Below are 13,804 nucleotides of genomic sequence, written 5' to 3'. Positions count from 1 at the left end.
AAATTTGTAAAACACTGTTCCTCCCTGATTTTTTTTCCGTAATTATAAATCCCTAATTTGTAATTTTTTACACTCTAACAAAAGTTTCTGGAATCATAAGTAGCACGTACAAAGATAATACAGTATTTCTTCTAATAAAATTTTTATAGGTGGCTGCATACGTTTTACATTCCACTTACATTTTGGAATGGTAATACCATCAACCCTTAATTTGCACATTCTAATTTCTTAAATTGCCTAAAGACTAGAGGTGGAAACAAAGCATACAAAGTTAAGTCTCTCTTAATCCATTCGTTATATGGAAATTTTCTTCATTCTACAGAAACTTTTAAATGTAATTACCAAAAGGAATTCAAAAAATTTGTTATAAAGAAGTTTGTTAAACACAGGTCTGACTGTAATTAAATCAAAAATGAAGCAATTTTAAAATATATAACTGGTCGAATGCATCCTTAAAATGGTGCACCTGGGGCTGATGCCCTGCTTGCCTCACCCTAGTTCTGGCTCTGGGCAGCAATAATCCCAGAATAACATACCAGCTAGGTAGTACCATGCTCAAGATGGTGCTGGGCAGCAATAATCCCAGAATAACATACCAGCTAGGTGGTACCATGCTCAAGATGGTGGAGAATGAAAATTTTACAGTCCAGCATGAAGTTTACTGAATAGTGTAGACAGGCTACTATAACAGCTCATGGTGTTCTGTCAGTGATACACAGTGGCAAAATGATACAAAGGGACAAGGAGCTGGTTATCCTATTCTAAGGCAATGGTTAAGCTGTTGAAAGTTGACACATTCTAAAGTTGTTTCTCTTTTTAACATCATGTAATGTGTGTATGTGTGTGTATTTATGAACTCTCTTCAAAAAGACTACAAAAAAAAAAAAAAAATATATATATATATATATATATAAGAAATAGAAATAATTGATAAAGGACACAGTAAGATGGGAAAGTTATTAACAACAACGTGCCAGGCCTAATGGAAGACGATATGAGAAGAAAAGAATGTTAGGAACCTAATAAATTAAGTGGAATTAAGTGGAAATAATGGCTGAATTAATAAGCCAAATCATATTTACAAAAGCTAGAAAGGAAGTGGTAATTAATGCATATTAAAAAATAGTAATAAATGAAAATAAAAATATACAGTATATACAGTATATATATAAAGTGAGAGAAGAGGAAAAGGAATAAAAGAACAGAAAAGAAGTGAGAGAAATAGAAAGTGAAGATAATAGTTAACTATTAAAATATGCACAATAAAAATATATAATACATAAAAACTGATCAAATGAGGATGTTGCCACACAACTTACAAAACCGGCCTCTCATTAGGTACCAATGGCCAGAATTGCAAACAAAATAGCATCATCATGTCTTCTTAGTGGCTTAATCCCCAGTTGTTCAGTTTATTATATATATACCTATCTTTGCAGTGTAAGTTTATTTCCCTTGTCTTTGCCATAAGTCGATATTTACGACTCTTCTTAAGTACAAACCTATTGTCTAAAAAATTTCCCTTTTTCAATTATTATTTAGTATCTAAAAATTTTATTCTCATTTTCATTTATATTGAAATGTATTGGTAACAAAAAAATGTTTCATTTTCATTTGTGTTTATGCTTTTTACCCATTGGTTTGTGGTTTACACGAGATATGAATACATGGCATTGCTATTTTGCTTGCAATTCAAGCTGTTGGCACTTCATGAGAAGCTGGTTTTGCAAGTTGTGTGGAAACTTCCTTGCTTGATCAGTTCTTATGTTATTATGTATTTTTATTGCATATTTTAATAGTTAACGATTATCTTCACATTCTGTTTCTCTCACTTTCTTTAACTTTCTCAATTTTAATTTTTTTCTGTTTTTTTATTTCTTTTACTTGCTGTTCTCTGCTTACTGTTCTTTTATTCCTTTTCTTCTCCTCTTATGCTTTATTGTCCCTGCTCTGCCTAGATTTAGCATTTGCTACCTTGGACTGCACTAGACTATTTCCCCATTTTTATACTTTCTTATTTCTTCATTCATGTTCTATTTAATATATACTAAACTGTGTTGGTGGCTACCAATTTTTAAAGTGGCATCTAAATTTTTTCAAATGCCAGTTGTTTATTGTTATTCATTTGTTTGCTCTAAAACTCTAGCTTGTATATATAACTTTTTTGTATCAAAATACACACTGTTTCTTTTGAAAGGGTTGTCTTGGTTTTCATGGCAGAAACCACACAGTATTTGAATTTAAGTAAAATCTCTTTTGAGGTTATCTTGAACTCTTGAACTGTGTGAAACTGAGGAAACCTTACTTGGCTAAGTAGGACAATTGGTTTACTTAGAGGCATTAGCATTAGTAGAGGCATATGATGCAAGAAAGCAAGCATATGCAGCATCAGCCAAAAAGAAAAACCACTCCCATTTCGTCCCTCCGTTCGTTCGAAATACCTGTCCAGCTGAGCCTTAAATTTATTTAGGCTATCAACTTCCACAACAAGGGATGGAAGTCTGTTCCACCAACCAACTACCCGCTGGCTAAAGGCAAATTTCCACACATCTATCCTATATCTGTCTTTCCTCAATTTGAATTTATGCCCTCTCAGAAGGCTCCTCCATAGCCAGGTGGGAAGGAGCAGCAATGCATAGCACACGCTTCTTGATTAGACTGGGGTTCGGGCCCGTCACCACCAAATACGGAGGATGCAGAAAGGTCAGGGAATGACCACCGCATATCAAGGAGCAACATGGCCTTAGTTGCTAATGCTCCTAAAAACCAAACAAACAAATCTGTAGTTGTTAACTCTTAGCTGATGCAAAAACTTAGAAAATCCCCCAAATCAATAAGTACTTATTTTGGCGCCTCCGTAGCCAGGTGGGAAGGAGCAGCAGTGCGTAGCACACGCTTCTTGATTAGACTGGGGTTCGAGCCCATCACCACCAAATACGGAGGATGCAGAAAGGTCAGGTCAGGGAATGACCAGCGTATATTCCCGGAGCAATATGGCCTTAGTTGCTAATGCTCCTAAAAACCAAATAACAACAGCCCTCTCAGGTGATTATTCCAAGCAAGAGGAAGAATCCCATCGGCATTGAGCATGCTCAAACCATTCAAGGCTTTATACACCTCTATCAGATCACCTCGCCAGTGCCTAGTCTCCAGACACTGTAATTTGCAAAACTTAAGCCTTTCTTCATAAGAGCAACCCTTTGTTCCATTCACTAATCTTGTTGCCCTTCTCTGTACTCGTTCCAGCAGCTCTACATCCTTCTTGAAATGAGGCCTCCAGACCTGTATACAGTACTCTAGGTGTGGCCTGACCATTGCCTTATACAAGGGAATAATCACCTCCTTATCCCTGCTAGAAAAATTCCTGTATATCATTGACAAGACACCATGAGCTACTCTTGCAGACTGTCTGCACTGCCTAGAGAGCTTCATATCTACCTGCACAATTACTCCCAGATCCTTTTCATTCTGTACCACTGTCAGTGTAGTACCACAGAGTTGATACGTTTCTCTGGGGTTACTGTTTCTGATATGTAGTACTTTACATTTGTCAATGTTAAACTTCATTTGCCACCTCTCAGCCCATCTGCTCAACCTTTCCAGATCCTGTTGCAGCAGCATAGCATCAGTAGTGTCCTTAACAACCCTGCCAACCTTTGTATCATCTGCAAACTTGGACATTAAGTTTGATATACCATCATCAATATCATTTATAAATACAGAAAACAATAATGGACCCAACATTGAACCCTGAGGGATTCCACTAATAACATTAGTCCACGATGAGCAGTGTCCATTGATTACCACTCTGTCTTCTCCCCCTCAACCATCCCTTTATCCATAGCAGCAATTTGCCTCCAATGCCACACTGCTCCAATTTGTGCAGCAGTCTTCCATGTGCAACAGTATCAAAAGCCTTTTTAAGATCCAAATATATAATATCAAAGTTATTCCCTGCATTCTTTTGTGACTTCATCATAGTACCCAGTCAAATTGGTCAGGCAAGATTTTCCCTTAACAAAACCATGCTGTGTCCGAGCTATAACTGAAGTCTTGTCTAGATGATCCTGCAGTACGTCTTTAACCAGTGCCTCTATTAATATTCCTGGAACAGAAGTTAAACTCACAGGTGTATAATTACTTGTGTCAGCCTTTGATCCTCCTTTGTGAATTGGGGTCACATTTGCACATCTCTTTCTATGGGTACCTCCCCTGAGTCCAAAGAAGCTTTCATAATTATGGCTAAGGGTTTGCTTACTTCCTTTGCTGCCTCCGTTAATATAACTGGATAGATCCCATCCACCCCAGGTGCCTTTTTTATGTTTATCCTCAACAATTTCTCCTCCATTTTTCTCTCAGATATTACAAAATCATCCAGCTCACTGCCAGAGTTTACTTCACCTCTGGCATTCCTCTTCCTGAATAACTCCTCATGTGTGAATGTAGATGCAAAATACACGTTTAGTTTGTTAGCCATCTGAGCAGGATCCTTAACTGTTGAACAATCAATATCCAGTGGACCAATCTGATTCATCCCTGTCCTTCTAGAGTTTACAAAGATAAAGAACTCTTTTTCGTTTTTCTTTGCATCTTTTGCCAAGGATTTCTCATAATCTGCCTTTGCCTGCCTAATCTCCTTTGTAACTTGGTTACAGATCAACTTGTATCTATCATAGGCTTCCATGTCACCCATTAATTTATATGTATCCCATGCATTTTTCTTCTCTGCCATATGTCTCATTAGTTCATCTGACACCCATTTAGGCCTAAACCTTGAACAATATTTCTTAGTTGTTATGTAAAGCCTAGTAGCTTCCAAGATAAGTTCTTTGAATGCTTCCCATTTTGAATTTGCTGATGGTAACATCATCAGTTGGTCCCACTGTATAGAATTTAAATACTGTCTCAGACCATCGTAGTCGTCTTTACGAAAGCAAAAACCCTTCCCTTTACCCCTGATAGTAGTTACCTCTTCGAGTAAATCCCACTTCAGCACACTGTGATCACTGTCACCTAGTGGTTCCTTTATCTGCAGATTCTTAATGCATGAAGAATCACTACTGGTAATCAGATCAAGAGTATTACTCCCTCTAGTTGCCTCCCAAACATTCTGATGTAGAAAACAATCATCCAATAAATCCACAAAAGCCTTGCTAATGTGTGAGTGACCAACCCACAAATTCCAGTCAATATCTGGGAAATTAAAATCCCCCATTATAAGACTCTCTGATTTACTGGCCCACTCTATTTCCCTGTAAAGTTTCTTATTATACTCATCAAAGTCATTAGGCCTATAGCACACTCCTACTCTCAATTTTGATCTCCCAATGCTTATGTCACACCAAACTGACTCGGCACTGCACTGTCCAGTGATGTTGACTGGCCTCACTTGCTTGGATTTTATGTGTTTCTTAACTAATAGCATAACCCCTCCTCCCTTCCTATCCTTTCTGTACACATTGTACTCCCCAATTTCCAGTTCTGCATTCCTTATAGATGTGTGGCATCACGTCTCTAATATTCCAACAATATCTGCCTTTGATGTTTTGAGCAATACCTCAAATTCATCAAATCTATTTACCGAAATCCTAGCATTGGTGTACACGCAAATATACATGCACTTCTTCCTATTCTTAGCTACCCTAACACAACCCATATGTTTACTTGTACCGCAATGACTCCCAGCAGTCTCTGAAATATCCTGCATCTTGTTTTCCAGGCCGCTGCTCATTCCAATAGAAGCAGTGCAAGAATCACTTTCACCTCTGCCAGTGGCTACTGCTAATCTATTAGTCCTTGTATCTCCCCAATCTAGCAGTTTTCTGACCCACCTAATACTGCCTCGATAGCATCAGCAAATATTCTTGCACCCTTTCTATTTAAGTGTATCCCATCCCTGTAGAAGCAGTCTCTCCTGTTAACAAGTACAGACTAGGCTGAAAAAAATTCTAGCCCTCGAGCCTTGCACAATCTTTCCAGGGCCAAATTAATTGACAAGGCTCTCATCATATACTCCCTCCTATCGTGTCTGGGCAGAATTGCAGACACTTTCAAATTCAACCCTAATTCACGGCTTTTTTTTAAATACCCTTTCTTTAATAAAAGTTAGGGGTGCAGATGGGAGGAAATGCTCACATGTTTAGATTTAGACTTTAAAAGACAACACTGGTGGAGAAGACCACACCTTGAGTACTCCATACAAATCTAAAAGCCTCATTTTAAAAAAAAAGATGTGGATCTTTTTCCACAGGTGCAGAGAAAAATAGTGTGTGTCACCTTAGTGCCACCTGAGAAGCAGTTCATCTGCCCCTGTGTATTATATCCATTAACGGTATGTGTTCTTTGGTTGATTTGCCTATTTAGCTGGATGAAAAACTTGAGTTTCCAGGTTAGGGAGGAACCTCGCTATCCATGCATGAGACCAACTAACTCACCTGCAGAGGGAAAAAAGCCTATAAAAATTCCTCACATCATTGATGGGATTCAATCCGGTGCCTTTTCCATCCAATGTGGGGAAGATAGTGATTATAATCCCTGTTCTACTTGCACAGACAACAGGTGCAGGGAAGAGCAACAATATTAGTGAAGAACACAGAGGGATACTCTTACCACAAAAGATTTCAATACTGCAAATTTCAGCACTTGGAAATTAGGCACTTATGAGGAGATGTGATTGAAGTGTTTAAGGTTTAAATGGATTGAGTAAACCTAATAACAGTGGTATTATAACTCTTTCTCTGACAGTACACATAAGAGGACATAAACTTAATTGAAAAAGGATCGCTGTAGGATATATGTGTGAAAATTCACTTTCAGCCAGAAAGTAATTGATTGTTGGAATAAACCACAATTTGGTGTTGTGGAAGTGGATAGTATGAATAAATTTTAGGAAGAATTAGAAATATTATTAGGAGCCATGGACAGATGAGGGGTAGTGGTTTTTTTTTTTTTTTTTGACTAATGCTGTATAAGCTTGCTTTCCTTGCATTATTTTCTACTAGTATTACTACTATTAATAATCAGAATGACAAAAAACTATTTGTCTTTTCGATTGCAAACTGAAGTTTGCAGCAGCATCTATTTTATAACAATTTTTATAATCACCTATGTAAATACAGTCTTCTAGATATAACAGATGGTGACACTGAATCTACAGGACAAAATGACAAAATCATATAAGCTAAATTGAATGCAAAGGACATACTGTATTATCACAGCTGTAGGCAATTTTCCAAATGCAGAGCCTTAGAGATTTCATAATAGCTTAAATAAAATTAAGGACCATCATCATCATCATCAGCCATTTTCAATCCACTGCAGGATGAAGGCCTCTCCAGCAACTTTCCAGTTCCTTCTGTTTTGAGCACTGGCCATCCATTTACTACTCAAAAACTCATGAATTTCATCTATCCATCTCCGCCTTTGTCTTCCAGGTTTTCTTCTAGCTCCTCTTGGGTACCATTCTGTTATTTTCTTAGTCCATCTGTCATCATGTCTTCGAGCTATGTGTCCTGCCCAAGACCATTTTAGTTCTTTAGTTTTGATAAGAATGTCCTTTACTTGGGTTTGCTGCCTAATCCATGTGTTTCTCTTCTTATCTAACATTCTAATTCCCAATATAATTCGTTCCATTCTTCGCTGTGTAGTTCTTAGCTTCTCTTCCATTCTTTTGGTGAGTGCCCAAGTTTCACTTCCAAAAGTCATGGTGGGGAGTATACATTGATTCATTATTTTACGTTTCAGACAAACTGGGATATTGCTCTTCAGTATGTGACTATATTTCCTGAATGCTATCCATCCAAAATTTATTCTTCTCTTGACTTCCAGCCATTTATCATTATTACAGCTAATAACTTGTCCCAGATAAGTATATGACTCCACCTTTTCAATTACTGCTCCTTCAATCATTATTTCCCTTTCCGTGGCATACTTGTTCATCATTACTTTTGTTTTAGCCATATTCATCTTTAGTCCAAAATCCTTACTAACTGTGCATAGCTGATTAAGATTTTCCTCTAATTCTTTGGGATCGTGGCTTATGACCACAATGTCATCTGCAAATCGTAAATGGTTTAGGTACTCTCCGTTCACATTGACTCCTTTCTGCGACCAGTCTAATCTTCTGAAAGCTTCCTCAAGGGCAGCAGTAAACAGCTTCGGAGATATTGTGTCTCCTTGTCGAACTCCTTTCTCGATTTTAAATTTGCTACTGTCTTTGTCTAGTCTAATAAAGGATGTAGCACTCTCATATATTTTCTTCAAAATCATAATATATGGAGTATCTATGCCTTGTCTTTGCAGTGCCCAAAACATTGCCTTATGCTGTATGGAGTCAAATGCCTTTTCATAATCCACAAATGCCAGGCATAATGGTGTTTTATATTCATTTGCTTTCTCCATTAGCTGTGATATTACGTGAAGGTGATCCATAGTTGAGAATCCTGTCCTAAAGCCAGCTTGCTCTTTCGGTTGATTCTCATCAAGTATTCTTTCTAATCTGTTAGTAATGACCCTTGTGAACAACTTGTAGATATGGGATAACAAGCTAATTGGTCTATAATTTCCAATTTCTGATTTATCTCCTTTCTTATGCAGCAAAACTATGATTGCATTATTCCACTGCTTAGGCATCACACCTTTTCTAATGCACTTTGTGAAGAGCCTTGCCAGTTTTTGTGTTATGTCTCTTCCTCCCAATTTTAACAACTCTACAGTAACTTCATCTTCCCCCGGGGCTTTCCGATTCTTCATTTTCTTCAATGCATGTTCTACCTCATCAGGAAGAATATCGGGTATGTCGTATGTGTTGCTACTTTGCAATCCATCTTCCCCACTGCTGGTATTATTCCCTCGCTCCTTGTATAATTCTCTATAGTAGTCTTCTGCTATTTGAATTATGCCTTCTCTGCTGTTTATAAGTACACCATTGCTATTCTTCAGTTTCAGTATCATTTGTCTTTCTGTATTACTGCTCATGGTTGCTGATTTAAATCCTTTGTTTTCCCTTAATGCTTGTTCTACTTTTCTTGTGTTAAATCTTCTTATGTCCTCTCTGAGTCTCTTTCTAATGGCTTTGCATAACTCAGTATACTCAATTTTCTCCCTGACAGTGTTTTTCTTGCTCTTCATTTGTCGTCTTTGGTTCATCATGACAAGTGTTTCTTGACTAATTTTTTCTTCTTTGGATTTCTGTTTCCCTATAGGTTTCTTGGGCTTTATCACTTTCAGAATGTTGTAATATTCCTCGTCGATATCTTGGTCCTGAGCAGTCTGCAGAAGCTCAAACTTGTTCTTAAGTTCCAGTACATACTGCTTTTTCTCCTCCTGTGTTATTTCAAAGACCTTTGTATTATTTACTCGAGTCAGTTTTTTCCTTTCCTTTCCTACATCTATATCAAGTGTACATCTTACCATTCTGTGATCACTTCCAACATTTACCTTATTCAGGACGGTAACATCATTCACAATATATCTTCTGTTAGTGAGGATGAAGTCGATTTCATTAGTTGTTAATCCATTTGGACTCTTCCATGTCCACTTTCTGTTCACCCTTTTCTTGAAAAAAGTGTTCATTACTGACATTCCTTGAGATTCTGCAAATTCCACAAGTCTTTCACCTCTTTTATTTCTTTCACCAATTCCAAAATTTCCTATAGTTCCTCTTTCTGCGCTGTTTTGCCTTTTTCCAACCTTAGCATTGAAGTCCCCCATAATAATAGTGTAGTGGGTTTTCTGCTCATCTAGAAGACTCTCAATTTCAGTGTACATGTCTTCAACCTCTTCATCATCGTGGCTCGATGTTGGTGCATAGATCATTACAATCTTTAGCTTGTACCTCTTAGAAATCTTGAGTATTAGTCTTGACACCCTTGGTGATGTACTTTTGAATTCCAAAATGTTGTTTTTAAAATCTTTATGGACCAGAAACCCAACTCCACCTTCACTCCTTTCACTGTTTCCATTGGTGTACAGCAGATTTCCACTTGATAAACTTATAAGTGATTCATTTCTTCTTCTTGTTTCAGCCAAACCGATGATATTCCAATTCACATTTTCTAATTCCTTTTCCAGCTCTAATATCCTGTCTTCACCGATGAGTGACCGTACGTTATAACAGGCCAAGTTCAATTTCCGTGCATGGCAGCCTGGTCGTACCCAGAGATTCTTAGCACCCTCTGCTTCCACTCTGATCCTCTCGCTGCTGTAAGAGGGAGAGTGAAAGCTGCTGGGGACTGAGGGCCATTTGTATTGTTGTGCTCTCATTGCTGGAGGGTTTGGTCTTTTCCTCTTCACGCTGACCAGGCGTCTTGAAGAGAACCACTCTGCACGTTCGTTGCCACCTAAGTGACGTAACAGGCTTACCATCGAGAAGGTGTGCATGAGTGGATTTTAGGGAGGCAGGCCAACCGGACTTCTCCTAAATCTTCTGTAATAGAGAGATATTGGATCCATCAGTGTTTTAGGCTGAGTGTCTGATAACACACAGGATACCTGTTCCCCTCTAAGCCCCCATCAGACTATATCTAAATAAAATAGATACTTATTTTATAACTGATTTTCAATTGATCATAAAATTATATACAGGATAGCTCTCAAGCTGCCAAATTAAAATGCTAATACATAAACCATGCAAGAGACTAAATATAAAAGAGTGAAAAAGGCACAGAGATTAAAGAATAATTCATACACTTTAATTGAGAAGAGAAACATATGCATCTCCCCATTATGAATGGATTATCATAAAATTAAACTAAATGAAGTTTCCACAAACCTGAACTTGAATGGTTTGATGTGATCGCTTAATGTTTATTTAACAAATAGAATGATTGAGAAGTCCTCACATCTAGAACAGTGACTGTGATCCACAGCATATGTAAAAAGCGTGGGTGCAAATCCTGTATGACTGGGAGAATTTTTTTTTTTTTTACATCATAGTCGAATTAGTTGGTTTTGGTGAGGTTGCATGGCGTACCAAAAGAGATGAACCAACCACAGAAATTATACAATATACAGACATAATAATATACTGATACCTCATGGTCTCAGCTTCCTCGGTTCTAAATCTAAAACAAACCAGAATAACTGGGAGAGAGAATATATACAGTTTGTTTGCTCAGATAGCAAACAAACTGAATGAGTATTTTGCATCTACATTCACACACGAGGAATTATTAAGGTTTGAAAATGGCAGAAGGTTATCAAATTGTAGCAGGATACTTAATGATTTTGTAATAACTGAGAGCAAAGTGGAGGAGAAATTGTTGAAGTTAAACATAAGAAAAGTACCTGGGGTGGATGGGATCTATCCAGTTATATTAAAGGAGACAGCAAAGCAACTAAGCAAACCCTTAGCCATAATTATGAGAGCATCATTGGACTCATGGGAGGTTCCCACGGACTGGAGATGTGCAAATATATCCCCAATTCACAAAGGGGGATCGAAGGGTGACACGAGTAATTACAGACCAGTTAGTCTAACTTCTGTTCTGGGTAAAATAATGGTGTCACTGGTTAAAGATGCATTGCAGGATCATCTAGACAAGACTGCAGCAATAATTCAGACACAGCATGGGTTTGTTAAGGGAAAGTCTTGTCTGACAAATTTGATAGGATATTATGATGTGGTTACAAAGGAACTGGATGCAAAAAATAATTTTGATATCATATATTTGGATTTCAGGAAAGCTTTTGACACTGTTGCGCATGGAAGACTACTGTACAAATTGGAGCAGAATGGTATTAAGGGTAAGTTGCTACAATGGATAAAAGGATAGTTAAGTGGGAGAAGACAGAGGGTGGTAATCAATGGGTGCTGCTCTTCGTGGACTAATGTTATTAGTGGAGTCCCACAGGGTTCGGTGTTGGGTCCACTGTTGTTTTGAGGCGTCTCTGTAGCCAGGTGGGAAGGAGCAGCAGCAGCAGCAGTGCGTAGCACACGCTTCTTGATTAGACCGGGGTTCGAGCCTGTCACCACCAAATACGGAAAATGCGGAAAGGTCAGGGACTGACCACCGCATATCCCCGGAGCAATATGGCCTTAGTTGCTAATGCTCCTATAAAAAAAAAAAAAAAAAAACTGTTGTTTTGTATATTTATCAATGATATTGATGAAGGTATATCAGGCTTAATGTCGAAGTTTGCAGATGATACAAAGGTTGGCAGGGTTGTTAATGACAGTAATGGCAGTGTGGTACTGCAACAAGATCTAGATAATTTGGGCAGATGGGCTAAGAAGTGGCAACTGAAGTTTAACCTTGACAAATACAAAGTACTGCATATGGGTAGAAGTAACCCCAGAGAAATGTACCAACTGTGTGGTACTGCACTTATGGTGGTAGAAAATGAAAAAGACCTGGGAGTAATTGTGCAGGCAGATATGAAGTTTTCTGAGCAATGCAGACAGGCTGCCAGGGCAGGTCATGGGGTTTTGTCAATGATATATAGGAATTTTGCTAGCAGGGAGAAGGAGGTGATTGTCCCTCTGTGTAAGGCAATGGTCAGGCCATGCCTTGAGTACTGCGTACAGGTCTAGAGGCTTCATTTTAGGAAGGATGTAGATTTACTTGAGCGCGTACAGAGAAGGGCAACAAGATTGGTGAGGGGAATGAAGGGATTCTCTTACCAAGAGAGGCTTAAGTTCTGCAAATTGCAGTGGCTGGAGACTAGGCACCTGCGCTGTGATCTGATTGTGGTGTATAAGGCCTTGAATGGGTTGATCATGCTGAATTCTGATGGGATCCTTCCACTTGTTCAGATTACGAACCTAAGGGGGCATAAATTCAAATTAAGAAAAGACAGATGTAGAAAAGATGTGCGGAAATTTGCCTTTAGCCAGCGGGTGGTTAATTGCTGGAACAAACTTCCATCTGTCGTTGTTGAAGTTGATAGGTTGAATAAATTTAAGGAGGAACTGGACAGGCATTTGGAGGGAATGGTGTGATTTTTTTTTTTTTTTTTTTTGGCTGATGCTGCATAAGCTCATACACTTGCTTTCTTGCATCACATGCCACTACTACTACTACTACTGCAGGAAAACCATTTCTTACAAAAGAAAGCAAGACACAATATAAAATGAACAAATAATATGAGTGGCTTCTTAAAAATGTTACAAAATTTCAAATAATAGAGGAGGGCACTTATAAGATTGCTTTCAAAAGGAAACTAGGCTTATAAGATCATAGTGTGTGTTTTTCACTCTAATAACATTTTAGTATTAGTCATATGGTTCAAGAAAGCACAAGGCTTCTGCTGCAACAACCAAAAATAAATTTAAAAAATAAAAATAAAATTAAATAATCTATCTGTTTGTTTCCTTCCTCTTGTAGGTGATTGTTCAACTGACCTTTGAATTTCCTCCAAACTGTCAATCTCAGCTATAGTTGTTTGCAATCTGATTCAACCAAATTTCAGTACAGGAAAGGTGGCTTCTTTTCATCTACTTTTTGTTTTGTATTTGAAATTGTTCACTGTTTTAAAAGTAATTTCATTTTTAACATTTTTAAGATTTCAGCTCTTAGAAATAGATTGTTTTATGTACATTTAAGCATCACCTGCTATTTTGGACAGCTTCACTGTGAAAGAGTCTATCTCAATAAACTGTAGTTACCAAAATAATACAGTTGTGTTTAAAACACAGAGCACAAAAGTACTTTCAGTACTTTTGTGCTCTGTGTTTTACTGAAATGTGCATATCATATACAAATATTTATTGAGCACTTTATTAGATAAAATATAAAAATTACATCAGTTGAACACTAACTTAAGTACCTACTCATGCTGATTATTTATTTATTATTTTTTTTAT

General features: G+C 37.7%; 1 protein-coding gene across 4 annotated transcripts in view; it reads left to right on the top strand.

The window, feature by feature from the left end:
- Window positions 1-13,804, top strand: part of Daao1 (D-amino acid oxidase 1) — a 126,997-nt gene that overhangs the window by 60,811 nt on the left and 52,382 nt on the right. The window lies entirely within an intron of this gene.

Source organism: Mastigoproctus giganteus, chromosome 7 (genome assembly GCF_048544385.1).
Source record: "Mastigoproctus giganteus isolate SK-2022 chromosome 7, ASM4854438v1, whole genome shotgun sequence".
Classification (NCBI taxonomy): domain Eukaryota; kingdom Metazoa; phylum Arthropoda; class Arachnida; order Uropygi; family Thelyphonidae; genus Mastigoproctus; species Mastigoproctus giganteus.
This window is presented reverse-complemented; position numbering and strand designations above follow the sequence as displayed.